General features: G+C 44.7%; 1 protein-coding gene across 1 annotated transcript in view; it reads right to left on the reverse strand.

Annotated features, from left to right (window-relative positions):
- Positions 1–20,744, reverse strand: part of LOC119375551 (uncharacterized) — a 138,351-nt gene extending 117,607 nt beyond the window's left edge. Inside the window, exon 1 of the mRNA XM_037645747.2 lies at positions 20,500–20,744. The gene's annotated coding sequence lies outside the window, so the exon portion shown is untranslated. The remainder of the gene's footprint in view (positions 1–20,499) is intronic.
- Positions 20,745–21,741: the final 997 nt, after the last annotated feature.

The raw sequence follows: 21,741 nt of genomic DNA on the forward strand, positions 1-21,741 counted from the left end.
AACCTCGAACTTGATTTTCTCTATTAATAAACTGATGATGGCGAAATTAACGACGTTAGAGTTCTCGGAGCACAATTTATCGATCTAAACCGATTGATTGTTAATCTTTAGTGTCACTTTAATGTAATGTAAAAAGTATGAACAATACGAATGGCAAATCCGACATTATGCACGCAATTCTGGGTTTGTACCCGATCTAAATTTTGAGACCGCAGCCTGCAGTGCCCACGATCCTTCAGACGGCAGCTTTATTTCATAATAAATTTGTTGCATTCCATTTGCTCCAAGTTACATATGTGAGTAGGAGCGCTGAGAGCTTGGCAAGCTGTATGAATTCAACTCGGTGAAACTTCAACTTCAAATGACCAAGCTTCTGCCCTCGTAAGCCACATTGCTATTGCCACCTGTCGTGCAAGATTTTATGGCTTTTGCCTCAAGAAACGCCTCCTGCCACTAGACGTCCTCAAGCTTTTGGATCTGTTATTCCTTCCCACGGCCATGTGAAGCGGCTTTGCAAAATTCTCAAGGCGGAGCTTTGGCGACAAGTACGTCTTTTTTATGACTTACTACGCGCGTTCTGTTCCATTCAGTATTGGAATTGGATGGTTGAGTTTCAAGTTCTTTGTCGATTATCAGCCCAGACTACAGAATTTTGGTGGAGGCATATTTTGTTACTCCTTCCCAAAAGGAATCCACTGAGTGTGAAGTCGGCGGACAACTTGGTGGTCCCGGGAAACGTGCCAATTTCTAACAACGTTGCGTCGGTTTTAAAGAAAGGACCTAAATTCAGTCTCGAGCTGAAGATTTCAGCCCTTGACCTTTTAGCTCTGAATAGGAGACTTGCCGGAAGAACAAGGGAAGAGGACCGCGAACGCTGTCTTCTGGAAGGTGTAGATAGCCTCATAAAGACAAAAGCTCCTGTTCGTCAGAAGACTGGCACTAGGTTCGTCGTGGATATCTTCAAAGAGAACGGCCTCGTTCTTCTTCAAGCGGACAAAGAGGGTGAATTCGTCGCCATGCCACTAGCCACCTCTCAGGAAAAGTCGGGACAAGCAATTTCTAAGAACTTCGTGCCCACCGATTTGAATCTCGGCAAGGTTAAACGGCAAGCAGTACGGATGTGTGGTGATCTGAACTTCACCAAGCTGGCCAAGGCAGTGAAGAAGTGTAAGGGTACTAGTTTAGTGGTGTTTTTTGCCGTTAAGACCAATATGTTAGAAATGCCCTTCCGTTCAATTGTGAGCGAACGCAGTACGTGTGCAACACCAGCTCAACAAATTCCTCCTGTTACACCTTAACTGGCTTCAAATTGATGACCCGTATTCCGTTAAGAACTCGCAAGATGTGATTACATTTCTGAGAGAAAATTCCTCTGTACGGCATGGTTTTTCCATTGATGTTGTCGACCTGTTTTATTCGGTACCACATTCCGAACTGCTTCCTTGCGTCTGAAGTTGCATTGAGAGGAACGGAGTGGTGTCGTTTCAGAATGTTTGCGAAATTTCTGCAGAAGATTTTATGTCACTTTTCGAATTTTATCTTAATAGTACCGTGGTTTGTTATAAATGACAAGCTTTTTGTACAGAGGAAAGGCATATGCATCGGCTCGTGTGTGGCGCCGGTGCTGTGTAACATTTTCTTGTCGTCCCTAGATTCAGATTTGAATGAAGCTATTGACTCTAAAGATTTTAAGATATTTCGATACGTCCATGACTTCCTGGTTTTTGAACTCTACTAACCAAGTGAGTTACAGTGCTGCCTTGGACAAAGTTTTAACCGTTTTTAGATCCCATGGAAGGAGCCTGACTTTTACCTACGGGGAATCCAATAATAAGGAACCGCAATTCCTAGATATCAGAATAACCTTTATCGATAACTTCACGTGCTGGTCATATCGTCCTCGTGCTAAAAAGGAGTTGCTTAATTTTCAATCGGCGAACTCTAAAAACGTTAAGAGGGGCATAGCGACAATGTGCTTGCATTCCGCGCTAAGCAGATCTTGCGAACACATGATGGTCCACAGTTTTAATTATCAGGTGTCGCGTCTGCAATCAGCTGGTTTTCCGTCCTCAGTCATAATTAGTATTTCGGAGAGCTTTCTCAAGAAATTGAAAGGCATGCGAAAAAGGGCATAACCTAATCAGCATAATAAAAGGCCGGTTGTGGTCGCCCACAACCTGAAGAAGGTTGTGGGCAGACACGATGTTCCCGTGGTGTTTTCCGCGCCTAACAAGCTCTCGCGGCTATGCGCCCGTGTGTCTGAGAAAAACAATAAGGCCGCCTGTGACACACAGCATGTAAAACCGTATTGCCCATGCGTAGTCGTGGTGGTTTATGAAATACCCCTCAGCTGTCGTAGGACATACATCGGCCAGACTGGTCGATGTTTAAATATCCGTTTAAAGGAACATGAAGCCTCCCTTAACAATGTATCTGGTTTACACTTGCCTTCACACTGCATGTCCTGCGCATGCGTGCCCCGGCTTTTCGAAACCAGGGTGCTTGGGAAAAGTCGTAACCAGGTGGCCAGAGAATTGTTGGAGGCTTTTTGCATAAATAAGAAGGGTGCCCAATGTGTTAGTATGCCTTCCTTGAATTTATATCGCAACGAATTGCACTTTTTAGACAAGTCTTGATAACTCAAAGTAGGTTGTCATTCTGTTACCGTGATTGTCAATGTGACTCGCGCATGCGCGTGAAGCTACCTGGAATGCAATGTTCTTTCCAATAAAACAGTTGTTAGTTTGGCACCAGTCCTGTCATTTCTTGTCCTCGTTCCTTTGTGCCTCCAAATTTTTGTCAGACCATGCACCAACTAGCCCAAGAACGCATTTTAGTCTTCGCAGTAGGACCTGACACACCAGAACGGGACAAACACGCAGTTTCTATTTTGCAAACGACACTCATGCATATGTATACTGTATACACATTATTCGCATCACCTTCAGTATATGCACAAACCGTGTATGGTTGTAGGTTTAAATGTGCTGTAGCTTGTGAAACCTAATTCGCCGGTGAAGTGCTGTAACGCATGCGGTTTGTCGTACCGCAAAAATATTTTGCAAGCTATTATGTGCAGTTATGTGCATAAAAATTAAAAATTTTTTTTCGAAAACACGCGGGCCTCACTCCACATGAGAGCGATCTCCTGGCTTTTGTCCACAATGAATACTTGTTTGCACAGAAATTCAGGTAGCCAAATTCAAATTCGTTTATTTCTTTTTGGATTAACTCAGATATCTGTTACATGTAAAATAGCTGCATGAATATTAAGCTTTGTTTGTTGGACGTAGGACTATCACCATAAAGCAAAGCACATTTCTGAGCACTATTTTAAGCGAATCTAGTATTTAAGATGCATTGTATGAGGACAAACTTGCAATAAACTTACCCACTCTTGCCCAAACAATGATGACAGACGGCCTTGACATTCAAAGACAGAATCCGAAGAGATGCCACTGTCAGGATGTCTGCAAATAATAGAATTGATAGAGAACACTTGAATGCACTTTTTTAGTCATTTCCCAAAGTTCCCCAAATGTGAGAAAGGTTAATTTTGTGAAGTGTTCACTGATTTTACAGAACATTCTTTATCTACGCATGAAACTATGCAACACAACACCAGTTTAATTTCATTCAACACATCAAACATGCCATCAAAGAATTTCAGTTGAGCATCAGACACGAGTTGAAAACCTCGAGATATTTTTAAATAACCAAACATTTATAAACAGATATACTCTAGACGGTACCATTTAAGGAACTAAACCTTTAAGTACAGATGTTCTCTAATGGTATGACCATAAGATGAAACCCAGCAAAAATCATTTGTCATGAAGTGCTGGTCTAAAGGGTGCCATGAAGCCTTTGTAACGCTACTCATGGTGTGTTCGCAGGCTCTCAGGAGACATCTGTTGCGCCTTTTCAAGCAATGCCATTACAGCTCTATGACAAGGAATCTGTCCCTGTTCTGCCATTTTCACAATTTTGTTGATCCCTTGTGCGATGCAACGCAATGGGTCAATCTTAGTGAGTCTTGCAAAGTCACAGCAAAACTTCGAAAAGAAAATGCATCCAAAGTACTATGCAACAAGAACCCAGCATACACACAGCAATGATCTTACTTGACCATGGCATCTGCAAGCACAGCATTTAGGTTTACAATTGGGCAAGGGTTGAAACAATTCAATTGAAGCGTCTGACCAGAAAAAATGCTTACTGCATCGTTTCTCTCGAGGTGTGCATGAAAGTGAAGATTATGAGTCACACACAAAAAAGGCAATTGTGCTGACAGTTTAATCTAAATGACATAACAACAGACTTCATGGCATGGCTAATGAGTCTTCTGCCCAAATACATTTGAGCCCCAACTTTTTCATCAGAACGATATTTTGAAAGCAGTATATTGTCACGTGGTCGTGACGTCGACGAAGACAGCAGTCGGCGTTTGCAGGATGAAACTGTTTATTTGGCCGAACTTGTGGCCGGAAAATGAGAACCAGAACTACAGCAATACACGCTGTACAATGATAGCGGCGAACAGGGCGTCGTCCGTCGATCAACCGACAAGCGGCCAAGTGCCTCGGCTTTCATACAGGTGCTATCGAACTTTCCAGCAATATCGCTGGTGGCGGCGTTATCTCTAGACAAAGCTGGAACATTCGCGTGCGGGGCGCAATCTTAAGAAAACGATCTACTACAGACGCGAAGCTTCTCGAACACTGCTTCGCGGACAGCGTCAAGCGTTGATAACCGTCCCTGCCGGTCAAACCCGAATTCATCAAAACAAGACAAGAAGTGGGCGTGGCAATATAGTTGGGATTCCATATGTTTCGTCAAGGAAAAGGGAGTTTGCGCAGGGAGATGGGCTTCTCAGCAAGTTACAAAAGCTATATTTTTAAAATTAAGCTGCCTCCTCAGCCAAGCAAGCGAACATGCTGTGATCGTTCATAGTAGTAGTAGTAACTAACTTACCCTCTTAAAGTCCATCATTTACGGGTACTTCATCTTTGCCTCACGAACACTAGCTGGTGTGACGTCAGAGTCTTTGGCGATACGTAAAAACCATCCTTTTATCGATTTGATCTTCATCGGGAGAGCTCCTGCGGGACTCACAGGTGAGCCAGTCTGTATGCATTGCGAAGCTTGTTTCATCCTCGCCAACTGTCGTAGAGATGACACCGGTCTGCGGGAAGCAACATCAATATAAGTGATTGCAGCATAAAAGCATCTGCCCTATCATCATCATCATCATCATCATCATCATTTATTATCCCTTAAGGGCCCCTGATGGGGCATTACATAAGGGGGGGGGGAAGTAGCGAAATATACATACAAGGTCACAATTGCAAAGAAAACGAAAAAGAGACAGGTTAGCTCTATACACTGCTACAAAACCGGAAGTTGAAACAAACAAAAAGACACGTGCTAAGTGCTCCTGCATGTGTTCAAAAAAGTATTTGCGTTGTGGTTTCACAAGCACAAAAAAAAGCACAAAAATAATAATAATAAACATCATATTAAGTGTTTACAATATGATCGGTGAACTGGTTTTGAAAGAAAAGTCGTTATACATTCTTACGGAGCCTCAGACCATGAAATCGTATCACTTTGCAGGCACATTATTAAGGAAAAGAATGAAAATGTAGAGGTACAGGGCAAAATAGTTGTACACTAGGAATAAGGAGCAGCTCGAAGAGAGGTTCCAGTTTCATGTTTGAGTTGGTGAAGAAGTCATCTGCTTTATTTTGACAAGTGAGTTATTACCAACTGCCTAAATTTTGAACTGTCACGCTGATGGACGATTGATTCAGGAAGCGAGTTCCACTCTTCTATGGCCAAGGGTAAGAAAGACTTATTAAATGCGTTTGTAGAGCCAGTTATACGCTGCACACTCATGGAATTAAAAAGTCGACGTGATGTTCGCAAAGGTGGTATCAAAATCTTGTTCGAGTGTCCGGGTGATTATGATACAGGTTATGAAACAGTGCTAGACGCAGCGTTTTTCTTCATTGGGCTAACGAGCCCAGACCGAGGGATGATTTGATGGCACTAACGCTGACCCAATTACTATATTCAGAACTGATGAAACGGGCAGCCCTATTCTGGACGCTTTCTAATAATTCAATCAAGTATTTTGATGTGGGCTCCATATAGCGCTGGCATATTCGAGTTTAGGTCTGACATATACCTCATAAGCAAGTTTTCTAATGGAACTCGGAGATAAAGAAAGAGAGCGTTTAATGAAACCTAGTGTTTTCGATGTATCTGCTACTAATTTCGTGATGTGTTCGGACCAGTTGAGCTTGTCAGTGATAAGGACACCTAGATAACGGTACGAATTGACGCATGAAAGGGTAGTAGAATGTAAAGTTTCGCGACACTTACATGCTTTTGCATTTTGATACATTGAACAAGACTGCAGTAAGATCGTTTAAGGGCCCCTTTAACGGCTAAAACCGATACTATTCGTGACACTTCGAGACTAACCAAATTTCTACTATGCCATTCAATTGCACTTACAGATCGAAGGAAACGCTAATGTCATTTTCGTGGTTTTGGATGCCACAGGCCGCCATGCTGTTTGCTGTAGTGTGCTGCCAAAGAAAAAAAACAGAGGCCCATACATGAATTTGTAGACGAGCTGGGACTTCACTGAATATGCGACAACCCAATCGAAATACCTCTGGAGAAGTTGATGGACACTGCTTCGCACTGTCCACTTGTGGGCGCAGTTGAATTTTCGACAAGTCGGGCATAGTGTCTTCAGGAGAGATATCTACATACTCATCGAACGTCTTGTCAAGTATCTGTGAATGGTGAAGCACAATTGTATTTTATATTGTAAAGAGACATAAGGGAACTATGAATGACAAGGCTGTAAAGTGGCTCTGTAACATAGGGCCACAAAGCATTGTAAGAATGCACAAGCAGAGGCGTGCTTTCAGATTAGAAAACAGTAATGTTACCCTGGATGTGGTGTTTTGCGAGAAAAGTGCACTAAAAAGCATTTGCTTGGCGAGCAATTCTATACCGAACGCTGCAACGAATCAGTACACTAAATGAAGCGATCCTAAAGGGCACGACACACAATACACTTTTGAGTGCAGGGGAGCTCGACAAGATCCCTTTACATTACGTATGGCACTTACGTATGGTATCATGTTCATTCATGTTCATCAATCATGATGAACATGATACGCATGTCACTGTTTTGATGTGACGACCTGGCACTAATGTTCGTCGCACATTCATGTCACGCCGTACCAATTTCGACTCAAATGAATTTAACCAAACGGCAACGCAAGCACCAAGTGTCCGTGATGTTGAGCATGTCGTACATGACACGTGTTTGACTTGACATTCATGCTCAGCATACGCTCACGTAACACCATACCAATTTCGGTATATATGTCCAGTTAGCGAAACGGTCAGAAGCTCATGAAGACAGTGTCAGGTAAATCATGCCGTACATGACACGCGTCATGCTTATCATGTTAACACCTGTCATTTACGTTCATCATACAATCACGTAGCGCACCATGAGCGCGGTGTGTAAGTCATGAGACACATGACACTCATTTCATGGTTTTTATGTTAGCACCTGACATTAATGTTCGTCATATGAAATATCTCGTCATATCAATTTAGGTATGTATTCATTTATTTCAACGGCCCCAAGCACCCCGTGGCCATGACACGTAAACCATGCTGTACATGACATGCGTTTCATGATTTGCACGTTATGACCTGTCACTTGTGTTTGTCTACAGTCAAGTCATGTCATACCAATTCTGCTATATATTAAGTTGACGAAACGGCCGCAATGGCACTAACACCATAGCATGTAAAAATGCCATTCATGACATGTCATGATTTTCATGCTATGACCTGTTATTTATGTTCGTCTCACAGTCATGTTACACCATAGCAATTTTGGTATACATCCCATTTACAAAACGGCCAGGAGAGCACGAAGTCGTAGGCGGCTAGATAGATAGACAGATCGATCGGTAGATAGCTAGATACGCTCAAAGTCGCCGAAATTCGCTAAGAAATGCTTCGCACTTAAAAAGCATCGCTCCAACCGCTGCGACCAGAGCGAACCAATTTCAGCATGTTGGTTGCTCGTCGCTTACAGTTGCGACGGGAGCGATCGTTCGTTTTGTCGGTGCCAGCAACTTTCCGAAGATCACACTGTTTCTGGTCATGTGAAACAGCCTTTAGCAAAATAAAGACCGCTCATACTCTAACATTTAACGAAGAGCCTCTTTCAAGTATGCAGTACTTCTGCATAACGCTAATTTATCGGGCTCACTTAACAAACGAACAAAGGAATACGTCCACTTGCCTGAAACGAAATCGATGCCAGGTCCACCTCGCCGCCGAGAACTGGGCACGCGCTGACGGCCTGTTTAAGCGCGCTGATTGTGCCATCTTCGAGGACGTATGTTCTTCCTACACCAATGTGCGGTACACTAACTACGCAACGCGGCATCGCACGCAAACATGCATACACAGGATCACTGGCGTTTTCAAAGAGTAGCCAAGGTACATGTAAACTGGTAGCGTAACTTCCGTAGAAGCCCACGTGTCAAGCCGGTGACTAGTTGTTGCAACAGTCGCCATCTATGTGAGGAGGGGACAAACAGAATTTAAAAAAAAGAAAAAGCTGACGTCACAACCGGAAGCGGGAATGACGTCACGTTTTAACGCCATGGGCGCGAAATTATGAAATTTTTTGACAGGGCGCCGCTTCTTACTTTTTTTTTATAGCTGCACGTTCTTTTTTCTTATCACTATGACGGCTCCATAATGGAAGCCTGCAAGATAACGGGAAGACGAAAAAGACAGATTTGATAAATAAGGTGTATTTTATTGGCGAAATATTGCAGTTGAACAGGATATTACCCCAAAATATATAACACAGAAATCAGAAGTAGCATAACAATTCAACGTGCACACAAACCTTGCACACGTGTTGCTCTTGCATCCGTAGACAGCGCAGCGTTTCTTCGCGTAGCGTGGCGGACTCATCGTCCCGAAGGGCGACAGCACGCCGGCCGTGCGCTGGCAAAATACAGTCACTGAAACGGTTCCCGATGGCTGCGATGGGCTATATTACCTTCTGCCAAGTACCACGACTAGAAAACAACGCTTATGCGAGGAAATCACCTACGGACGACAGGCACAAACCTACTGCGCAAAAACGAGCGACGCCATTTGCGTCTGAAAATGCGCAAAACCGTTGGCCCATGTTACCAGACTGCCTGCATGTGCCCGCTGTTTCTGAAAATAAACGAAAAAAATCGGCTACTCAACCACATACCCAAGACTAAAGTTTGATTAAAGTAATCTACTAACTTAATTCGTGACAAATAAAATTAGTACTTATGAAAATAAACGTTTAATTAATTTTTTGTTTTCATTATTTGTCCCCCCTCACCTAGTAGCGCTTTAATCGTCACGCGGGTGTTGATGTTTGTCGCAATAGGTTTCCGACCACTTTTCGTTCCGACTTTCGCGACCTATTTAGATTGACCTTGGAGTAGCCTTGGAGCAGCGCCGAGCGGGAAACCACACCATGTGACCGAGGCAGAACAACAGAGTCGCGATACTTGTGAGTACAGTATAACAGATGCTACAATTTGAACTTAAAGTGCTAGTTTTTGCAAACATTCCTGCTACCTATTGGACAGAAAAAAAATGTGTGAAAATTGAGCGCCATTTGCAGTATATAAAAGTATAGTATAAAAAATTACCCATAGATGGCGCAACAAATTATGTATACTAAATAGTAGTGACACATATAGATTTTTGTGGGATTGGCTTGCACTTTTACTAAGATAATTAGAAGCTGAGGTTTGACAATTTTTGCCAGAGTTTCGAACTAATGATGCTGTAGATGCAATGTATCCTTTGAAATGGCGCTGCTGAGTGGGAGCATTTAGAGTCACTGTATATGCTACCTTTAGGTAGCAGAGTAGCGCATAGGTCCGGCTAGCAACCACAGCTATGCGGTGAAGTCGCACTCCATTTTTGCAGGCAACATGCCTACCGCGTCGCCGATAAACATGTCTGGCGTGTCGAAGGCTGGCGATAAACATTGCCTGTCGATGACTAGTGTTAATTGAGGGAGCTGCAGCGGCGGCGTCGAGAAATACAAAAATTGGCCCGAGCGTCAGCTTCTCCGCAATGCATGGTTGCTAGCGGCGTTTGGAAAACAGATGCGCAACTCTGCTACCTAAAGGTAGCATATACAGTAACTCTAGGAGCATTGAGAGGGAGGCTTGTATTTCTGTACATTGAGAAATGTATGGCTTACATGTACAGTCGTGGACACGGAGGAAGGAAAGAACACAGGAGAGGGCATAGAGTTTCCTACAATAGTTAATTGTAGGAAACTCTATGGGAGAGGGCATGCCCAGCTGGCAGGAAAGGCAGGAAAGTGTGGAAAAAAATGGCGTCATAGCAGCCATATTTACTCAGCGCAATGGCGGCGTTACTATGGTTACGTGGTACGCCGTGTTGTGCAGTGCAGCTGGCGTACCGGCGGCGGCTTGAGCGCTTCCGTAGGTCTCGTACCGAGCCGTGGCGGATATCCATCATTTTTTTGTGCCGCGTTGTTCGCTACGCAGTGTTCAACCGGTGGTTATTGTACCTAGCAGAACCTGCTGGTAGCCACGGGGCCTCAACAGTGCGTGGAACGAGCTCGTATCCACGTACCGTGCAGCGCATAAAGTGGTTGAAGTACGTATTTGAAGCGCTTAGCGAAATCGGGCTTAACCACCATTGCAGAACGGAATCACGCCGAACGCCTTGCAGGTCAGGGACGGTTGTGCAGTGTTCCTGCTTGTGACAGCGGACAAAACACTCGTGCTCCGCAAGAGGAAATGAGGACATCACATATATGTAGATTCGTGTTCTATACATTTACAGTAAGAACTTGCTTGTGCGCATTAAAACAACTTTTCTGTTTTGCTTGCGATTCTCGCTTCCAGCAGTGTACTCTCAGCATTAGAGTAACCGCGTTCGAGTGTCATTCGCGCATTACATCGTCCACAAGGTCACCGGTCGTATAATACTGACGCCGGTGAGCTTTTACGTGGAACAGGGGCATGGTGACCGGGCGCCGCGTGAGAGACAGAATGCAACCACAGAAGGCGGCGCACGGCCGATCATGTTTTATGTACAGTGCGTGAATATATGTCGTAAATACATTCAGACTAAACGCCGTAGTCAGCGTATCTAGTTCGCGGCGTTCTCTTGTGCTTGCATCCTTGTCGGTATGCTGTTGCTCGTCACATTTCCTGGGCCAGTGCGTGGCCGCCTTGTTCAGTAAGTTCAAACGATTCCTCAAGCCATGACGACAATACGTGTTTGGACCCGTAAACTTTCGTTGGTTTAGCCATGGGTCTGTATGCCGGAATGTACGCACGTACGTGAAGTACGAGCTCTGTCGATCATCGCCTAGCATTAAGTGCCGTGAGATGGTACGGATTTTATTCGTACACTATCGCCACGTCAAGCTCGCATTGTGGCTGATAGCCCGAACAGAGGAAAACAAACCATCAAGATAAAACTAAAGCGTTTGAAATAATGCCTGCGGCTTAGCCCGGCTATATATAGGTTTGGTTATGCAAGCGAAAGCTTGTTTACTTGGTTATGCTTGTTAACCCTCGTAGCCGAAGCACAGTTTGCCAGCCGAACGTTATGGCTAGTGGAACGTTCCGTACTGCGTGCACTCACTACAGTCGTTTCGTCAGTTACGGAAGCCGTCGCCGCAGTCGACGCGAGAAACGCCAGGCCCCTAAACTGCCTAAATGCCTAAACCACCAACAGACGCTCGCGCGCTCCTCTGCTAGCAGATGCGCGCGCTCCTTGAGTTTTCACGTCGGACGCTGAGGAAGGGCATTCAAGGGTAGACAGACGAGCTGGCAAACGCGTTCGGTGTAGGCTCGTGCGCAACTGCAGCACACGAAATGATTTCGCCAGCGCTGGCGCGCTGGCCCAGCGTGTTGAATTCCGTTCAGTTGGTTTCGGATCGCCACGCAGCCCACGTGCCTTTCGAGTCGGAGAGAGCGACGTGCCTTCCACTGCGCTGTTCGCACGTAAACAATAGAAGAGGATCTGCCCAGTCAATATGGCCGACTTCCGGCTTCACCGAGAGTGACGTCAGGGCCCCTCCTCAGCTCTTTCCTTCCTCCGTGGTCGTTGGACAAACATTTTGTCGGCCACGTTAGCCGCAAACGAGGCCGACAGCTTTACGGGTGAAAGTAAAAATCCTGTTGTAGCTCCAGAAGCTACGTATGCAGACAATGGCTAGTCAGCTTGTAGGGCTTGTAGCGCAACGCCTGGTCAGCGCCGACCGTGAGCCGAACACTCTAAGAAAAAGTCGAGTATTTGGGGAGTATTTCTGCTACCCAACAATAATCGTCATCCACCGCGTGTACTTTCCTCGCGTTACCGCCGCGGTCCCGGCACTTCACGGTCACGAACGGCGCGCGTGTTATAGCGTGACATAGCGTTCTTGATAGGAAAGTGACGAGAGCCGGGTTTTCAAGAAAAGAAACGCGAGCAAGACGGATGACGTTTATTGTTGTGTAGCAGAAATACTCCCCAAATACTCGACTTTTCCTTAGAGTGAACAGGTCGAGACCGCTCGAGTGCCAGAACCAATGTAGAACTCAGGTTCGGCCTGGCGCTGCCGCCACTCAGATATACGCTACTTTAGTATATAGCGCTTTTAATGTGAGCGTGGTGGCCAACCAGTCAACCTCTAAAAGCTGTTGGCTATGTTCGTTGACCACGTTGCTATCAAACCTTTGTCGGCGACTGTACACCCTTATGAGTGCTCTCCAGCACCCATTAGTTGTAGCACCCTTCTTGCACCCTAGTTTACACCCTTCTGATGTATGCACCCGTTGAGTTCCGCTTGTAGGGTGCTGCGGCCCAAATAGGGTGCTCGAAGGGTGTGCAGTAGGGTGTCGCACCCTTTTTTACACCCTAATGGGTCAGAATTTGTTTAGCGTGCACGGGGACCGAGCACGATGCTTTTGTAAAAGGTAACGAATCATTTTACGTCGAATGGAAACTACTAATCAAATGGGCTTTAGCGCGTGCTTGTGGCAAAAAAACGTATTTTTGCTGCAAGAAATGCGTGCGACCGTTATACTTCATTAATTATAGGTTTGCACATGAAAACAGGCCGCGGTTCACACGACAGGCATGGGCAAATTTACATTCATGTTTAGTACATATAGCCCTATGAAGCACGACGAAAGCGGTTTCTCCGCTTTGTGGGAAGCAATCGACCATGCTTAGAGATTCATGCAGCCGCAACCTTTCCCGTGTGATTGGAGACAAACGTACGAGAGCCGTGCGCGCCTCGTTCAGTGTTGTAAGCAAGAGAACGTTTCACAAGAGTTTGTTTGTGGCACGATTTTAATATCGACCTGTTGCTTCTCATTGCGCGAATTTTCCAAGGTTGTCAAACGGTGCATTCTCGATCGCCCCTGAGCCCCATCGGGATGAAAATTTTCGACGATTGACTTCGTTATGCAGCTTGCACGAAGGGGCCAATCGCCATCGAAAAATACGGTCCCGATCGGGCTCGATTGCGATAGCAAATGCACTGTGTGCCAACCGTCCGTATTTCTTTGCGCACTTAAATGACCATGCTGTAAGGTGTTACTTATACCGCGGTCTAAAAGGCAATTTTATGTTTCAGTGAAAATACCAGCGTCCAGCATTTACAGCTTCACTTATAAACAGTGTGACACTTCGCGGCTGCTGTTAGAAGGTGAATCAGTGTTTGAAGCTGGTCATGTTTTCGCCAGTAGCGTAAAACAGCATTGAGAAGAACAAACCAGGTAGCACACATGGTCTAGAAAACGTTTTTTTAGGGATGAAACGGACAAAACGGATTCTAAACCAATTTCGACGTCTTAAAAACGTCATAGAAAATCCGTATTATATCCGTTTTTGATAACGTCTAGAAAACGTATTTTTTAAAACCATTTTGGTCTGGAACGTATATTTCAAGACGTTTGTTCGATCCTAAACCAATTTCGACGTTTTAAAAACGTCTTGTTTGTGACGTCTAGAAGACGCACTTTATAAGACGTTTTGTCGCCCAGCAGCGGACCGCGCGCTACTTGGCCCATGCATGCATGTGCATGCATGAACCACCGCGAATTGAAATTTGAACTCGAGCCTGCGCACGCCATCTCTCATTGCGATAAAGAAAGTAGCGCGCAAAAGGATAAAGGCGTATGGTGTCTACATTGCATCAGCAATAATGAAGACTTCAAAGTTCGTTAACCAGTAAACTTGACGTCATGTACTGTAATTTACTCGCAGCGATAACCGTCTAACTTCCACACGAAGGCCTTAGCGCTGACTGTATCCATCCGCGCGGCCGTTGCTTCTGCAATGTCAGTTAAGCTCGCCGATTTCGCATGGGCGGTCGAGCTCACCGGTCATGCACTATTTTGCTATATTTCGTGCTCGTGTCGTGGTTCGTGGAGGCTATAAACGCAGCTGTGAAGAAACTATACTTCGCTGCGTGTTAAACTTGTGGACCCGAATGCAAGTATGTCTCTGTGGAGCGACTGTTACGCTGACTGACGGTTAGAGTCCCGTAAGATTATCTGCGGAAAAATTCACTCATCAGCTTGCGCGCGGAACGCTCTCGCAACTTCCTTTCTTCTATGCTCGAGGGACGGGCGTGGTTACTTTGATGTGCGATTAGTTTTCTGTGGATTTGCGGATACTGTAAACCACGGACTTTTGTCATTTTTCAAGGGAAGCTCATTTTTACTGCATTTGCGCTGTGTATTTCAGAACTATGGCAAATGAAAAAGCGCGTTCCATTGCATCACGGGCTGCATGTGCGACATGTTTCAGCAGTATGTTACTGCGGAATTCAGCATACATGATAAAGCTGTCTAAACGTAAATGCACGTCGTGGTTTCCGTCGTCGTGGTTTCCGTCGTGGCCTGCAGCTCTTAGCAGAACCAAGAGGTTCTCTTGCGCGTCTCTTGTGCCTGGTTAAATACCGCAGGCTCGCTCTCTGTCGTCGTACGGTGTTATCGAGTTCTCATCTTTTCACACCGTCCTATAGGTATAATAACAAATACTGAAATGATCTTTTCTCCTATTTATTGCAGATGGTATTTACCCTAGATGTTTAGAAACAAAGGCTACACCAACTAAATTATTACTTTCTTCTTTTTGATGGGCTGACTGACAGGTTTTAGTATGAAAAAAAGATGGATGTCAAGAGATTGACATTTTTCTCTTTCCCTTGGAAACTTTCAAAAACAAAAGGTCACAGTTTGTAAAGCAGTTAACCTCTTTGAGCGTCTGTGTTTGTCGGCAACTTCAAGAAATCGCACTAGGGCTATTGTGCTAAAATATCTTTGACGTGGAACGCTGCCCCATGCTGCTAATGGCACAACTTTCGTGTGTATGCTATTTGTAGTGTTCTTTGCAGACTTCCGGATGTGCCTCGTGATTTCCATCAAGTACCTGTCATGAAGCCATGTGTTCAGACTGACTTGCCACACATTGTGATATTTTGACACTGAGCAATCTGATGTACTAAGTGCAATACCCTGATCTGCCTCTGACAATCCTGAGTTTACAGCTGTGTGCTTTTTGAGTAAAAAATGGGGAAGAGTCCCAATTTCTTTAGCTGATGTGTCTTATCATTAGATTAATTTGTTCTTTTAGCCTGACATTTTCTAATACTGGGCATCATAAAAGAAAGATGTTTTTTTTTATCAGGCTGGCATTTTCATATTCCTAATTTTTATTTATTCATTTTAGTAAGTGGCTCATTCATTGTAATTTTGTGGTCGTTTCGATTAGTTTTCTGTTCATACATTTTATTTTCGCGCTACAATTGGTTTAGTTGTACTTTTTTTATACGTCGCTGTAATTTACAGTGTTCATATTTTCTGCTAGCCATGGCACATTTAAGCTTATCTGTGTGCTCTCTAGGGATGTCAGACCATGATTTCTGGGATAAGTTTTGTGCGCTGCATTTCGAAGCCTGAAACCGTTACTTCTTTAGTGGGCGCCGTTTGAAACACGGATGCTGCATCCACAAATATTTTTAGCTAACGTCTAAAATGGCGCCTTTTGTTCCCAACGTCTAGTCTTACTTCTGTAATGATGCCAGAGCTTTTGCCAACATTTTTTCAGTGAGAAATGTTCCAACAGAGGCATGTTGTAAGAACGTTCCTAAAAGTTTCATTTTGTGAGCAATACACTTCAGCAACAGTGATTTTGCTAGCAATTTACATTCTTTTTTCATTACGCATTCTTGGCTGGGTGGGCGAAATATTATTTTGCAGTTTTGTTTTGGTATTAGTGATTTCAACACATTGGAGTCGATTTCCACTAACTGTGGTCTTAAGTAGCGCTCTCAACGATTGTTTTGAAACGAAGGGAGACACACACCAGGTGCTTGATTCATGCCTCCTTGCCTGCTTTGAATGCTGTGTTGGAGCAAGATGGCGAGTTGGGCCTGTTGGTTTACGTTCATGTTTGGAAAATTGGGTTGAAGCAAACTGAAAAAAAAAAACGTGGACAGTAGAAGTGGACAGGGGTAAGCGCTGTCCTGTCCACTTCTACTGTCCACGTCTTTTTGTTGTGTTGCTGTGGCTCGGTGTAGGGTCTTCTGACTGATTCACCTATCGGATTGGTAGGGCAGATTCATCAATGTGCGATAACTGCAACTGTGTAGAGACTTTCGATCATCATTTGTGCCGCTGTATGCTATTTCAAACACATCGCCGGACTCTCCAGTGTGCCAGTGTGCCTTCAGGAGACTTGACGGTCGGCCTTTTCCCGAAGGAAAGACCTTGGGAGTCTGTCTTCATAGCACATCAGCCCAGAAAACCATACGAGGCCTCCTGCAGTACTTCAAGGCAACAAAATTGAGTGACCACCTGTGATACGCTCCTCTGTGTGTGCGTCGTGAAATGTGTCTCTTTCTCTCTATTTTTACTCCCTCATTCTCCTCCCATGAGTAGGGTAGCAAACTGGACGCTAGTTAACCTCCCTGCCTATCCTCTGTTCCTTCTCTCTCTCTCCTTCCCACAAGAAAAAAGTTCAGCGGAAGATGAAGCGTTGAGAAAACGTTTCATCATGAATGCTTGGCTTCGTCGGGGCCCTGACGGCAGGGGCGTAGCCAAGGGGGGGGGGTTCAACCCCCCCCGCCGAAAATTTTCAATTTTGCTCGCGTTTATATACACGCACACATACAAACGCACGCACGAACATACATAAAGTATGGTTGAACCCCCCCCCCCCCGCAAAAAATTTCTGGCTACGCCCCTGCCTGACGGAAACTAGTCCCCTTGTCGAGTCGTTGGCTTCAGCGACATTCCCTTTTCGACAATTTCTCTTCACTTCATCCTTGCGTTTGATTAAGTAAAGCTAATGAGACGACGCTTACATATTGCAGAATGGCTGTGCCAGATCCTAAATTTTGTCATATTGCACTGTTAGTTGTTTGACAACAATTCTGCGAATGATGAATCGTGCAACAAAAAGCGTTCTTGAAGGTTGTATACTATATAGCTGCACTGTAATTACCGCGATATTTTGCGTTCTTTTGCCGCTTCTGAATAATGTTATATAGTCGCATGCTATATCTCATTTCGTGGTTTTTACGTTTGTATGCTGTACAGGAGTCGTTGCCGTTTTACATAATAAATTATGACATGACCACTTTTGTCTGTGAATCGACTGAGCTCTCACTCTGTAATAGTAAAACCGAATAAAGTAACTGTAATTACTATAATAGAGAGGGCTTCCTAAAAACGTGCGCTATTATAATTGCATGCGCAAAAACAAAACAGCTAAAAGAAAACAGATCCTGCATGACGTCTTAAAAACGTTTAGAAAACGTCTTTTCAAAGACGATGCAATGGGATATTTTTATTTTAAAAATGGAATTTTTTGCGACGTTTTTAAAACGTTTTCTAGATCGTCTTAAAAACGTTTTCTAGATGGTCTTAAAAACGGATTCTAGCCGGACATTAGACGAGATATAAAACGTGTGCTAGACCTTTAGCTTCTTTTCCGTGACGTTTTCTAAACGTTTTTATCGTCTCGGATAAACGTTTATAAAACGTCAATTATCCGTTTTGTGCTACCTGGGAAGCGACAATGGCTATGAGCTCATTCTACAGAAATGATCCATAAGCAAGGGACCCCTTGGGCTGAGGTCGAGAGTCTGAGGAAACCCGTGTGTTCAGGAAAAGACATGATGACAATTAAAATGGACATGAGGCCTGGGGGAGGGGGGGGGGAGCTTGGGGCGGAAGTTACGCCGGCGAGACAGGTAACTTTTCAGCAAAGACTGCAGCGCATGTAACATGAGAAAGGTTTCATCGAACGCGCTGGCCAAACACGCAGAAGCAACTGGCCAAGAAATAGACTGGGATAAGACAAAGATAACGGAAAGAGAAAAGAACTGGACTCCTCGGCTTTATCGTGAATCTCTGACTACCGAGACAATGGCGCACATGCTTAATCGTCATGACGGCAACTTTCCACACATGTCCGTAAGTTGGCTATGTGATATTTTAAAAGATACATACCGCACTCGTTGCTCATTCATTTTTCACTGTAAACAAGGCTCCCGTGGGAGAGCCGGGACGTCTTGCTTATATGCGAATATTCGTGGTCGGTGTCCATTTTAACACCATGGGCTTGAAATAACAATCATGAAAAGACCGGTGACAGCGGCATCATGCTCGTGAAGAGCAGGGTAAAAGTGATAGCTCGCGCCTGTCTCCTTCGCCTACGTAGCGCACTGTGGAAAGGAGCAGAAAAGTACCATGCCGTCGATAACTTTGACTGCATTTTTTCGGATTGTGTAGTCTAGTTTTGCTCTCACACAAGAAGTGAGAGCAAAAAAACGCTGTTCAAAAGCGAAAACGCCACGAAATCGTGATTAAAAACAACGCATTCAACCGTGCGCTTCCCTTCACCAGAGCGAGGTGAGGTCACGTGATCCAGCCCTTGACGTCACAGTGATTACAGCGCCCGCCTCTCCAGTGGTGGGCCTCACGCCCAATAGCGCAGGCGAGTGGAGGAGACATGTGTGGATGGTTGGAGACATACAAGTGATCAAACGGAGAAGGCCATCAGTCGTGGGCATGGTTGAGCACCTTCAGTGCTCAGCGATGCCCATTCTCGTCTAGGTTTGCATTACTTTGCTTTTCCTCTCTGAGGCCTCCGCTCAGCTCCACTGCAAATTGGCCTTTACGATGTTAAGCCAGTTGAAGCCACGCATAAATAGCAGAGTTACGCGGAATCGGATCCGAAAGAGTTAGCTGCTAGCCTTCCTTCGTATAACATTACAATTTGTTGCTTTCGCATTCATTGCTTCGCCGTTGCGGCGAAACTGCGATTTATATTATTATTATGTTGGGCTAATCCACACATAGTCATTTACAACAACAAAAAAAAAAAAACGTGCCAATTGTGCCACATAAGTCAGAGACAGATGACGCGTTATTTTCTTGCATGCCAATTTCATCTGCATATTTCAAAACTGTCTGCTATTGCCTGCAAGGAAGCGATATTAAAAAAACACTGCATTGCTAAGTCAGTAGCAAAGCACCAGAGCAATGTTGCAAAACACGTGGATCTCCAGGCGGATCAAATGCCGGTCTCGACGGCCGGAATAGACACGCTTGTTGCTGCAATACATTGCCAGCGATACTTCGAGACAATGTGCTCGAGGTCTTCACTTTCGCGCAATCTCGTTGTCAAATTTACTATTGCACATATTGTCTCTACCTCAGAGCTTACAACAGTAATTTATTATTCGTAGTGTTCAACCGTATCCAGGAAATCCGGAACAAAAGTGTTTTGAGCTGCTTGGTAATCTATTTTTCTTGTCGGGAGCAGCCCAAGCAAACTAAACACTAAAGGCTAGCCGTTTTCAAAGCTGCCCCAACATTTCAGGCAGTTCAGCTGGCGCATCTATGTTTAATGATGCCTGAGTGCTTGATAAGCGATAAAGAAAGCAGGAAGGCGCGATTCACGATGCTTTTTTCACTACTATGTCGGTAAATAGGGCGTGGCTCTCTGTCATGCTACGGGCTGCCGAGATGGCACTATGGAGGTGGAACGCTGAATAGTTAGCATGTCTTGCGCGTCGTATAAAAGGTCACCTGGCGATTACATCTTCTTACACACGTCTATTGAACACTACAGTTAAGGAACCGCAAATAATGTCCCCATGCTTTCCTTCGCCTAATTGTCTCTCGGTTTCATTAATTGTAGAGAAAACAGAGAAACGAGCCCATCGGATAATTCGCCTACTGTCGTACTTATGTGTGACGTCAATGAAACAAAACTCAGTTAGCATCAGTGCCGCGCTCATCCTCATTTATACGTTCTTCGCTTTTGTTTTGCGCTGCACGCCACAAGAGTAGCCCAAAGAGCGCATAAAAGAAAGTCGCTGCTCACCGGGTGGCGACGATGACGACTGTAGGTCCTTGCTGCCTTCAAGACGTTGCTGCTGGAAGCCGCTCAGATGTCCTGCCCCGCTAAGCATTCATGCCGCCGCTAGAATCGCCTAATGATTTTTTTTCAACGTATTGCCTAGTAAGCCAAACTTGCCGAAGAACGGCTGTGAAAAGGAAGAGAGCCGACATAAAAGCTGGGTGGAACGTTGGCGCGGCGAGCACCATCTCGCGGAGCTTTCGAGAAAGACGCCCCGAAGCAGGCGTCTGCTTCTCAAGCGTCATTCCCGAGCTCCGGGGTGCGCGACGATGCCTGGGAGCAGCGGACAGGGCGGATCGTCCTGGATCACGAAAATAGCTCGGGGGAGAAGACGAAACAAACGCCAGAGCAGTCGAGCCACACGTGGGACACGCTCGCGCGAGTGCGCCGTCCTATGGCAGCTCATTGGACCCTGTTTTGAGTTGGTCCTTCTTGCAGAAACTAAAATAATAACGTGATAAAATAACTGCACAAGGTAGCATCTGAGACATGTGGTTAGTTTAAAAACATAGTTTGGTAATCGACTAGTTCCTTATTCTACTGCACGAATCTAAAAGAAAACTGCCACCAAACGTGTGGCTTCAATCAATCAATCAATCAATCAATCAATCAATCAATCAATCAATCAATCAATCAATCAATCAATCAATCAATCAATCAATCAATCAATCAATCAATCAATCAATCAATCAATCAATGTATGCCTCAACTCGGAAAATGAATCTGACAAGAAGTTGGAAGAGATCGATGTCTTGCCTGCTTTGACACAGAACAGAGTGCTTATGCTGTATCTCACAAGCTCTTTGCTATAGGGTGGAAGCTACAGGGAGTAAGCAAGCCAAACGCTTGCGCAGCGATACGTAGCTCTTCATTTAATTGCCTTATAATCGGCAAGGCTGAGACAGTTTCGTTTGTTTGGCGGATCCTACGTCACAGCAACACCTGATACACTACATATTGTAAAAAATGCGCTGACTATTTACAATATTCATCAGTTCCAACTCACCCACCTCTCTACCTTACTGTTACACTAATCCCTCTTCGCGTGTACGCCGTATGTGTTTAAGTATTTTAATGGTGTAAACGCGGAAAGATACATCGACCAAAAAAAAAAAAAGAAAAAAGTTTATTTGACCTTTGTCAAGAACGTCAAGTAAACTTTGTTCCTTTTTTGGTCGGTGTATCTTTTCGCGTTTACACTATGTA

This window comes from Rhipicephalus sanguineus, chromosome 11 (assembly GCF_013339695.2).
Source record: "Rhipicephalus sanguineus isolate Rsan-2018 chromosome 11, BIME_Rsan_1.4, whole genome shotgun sequence".
NCBI lineage: Eukaryota > Metazoa > Arthropoda > Arachnida > Ixodida > Ixodidae > Rhipicephalus > Rhipicephalus sanguineus.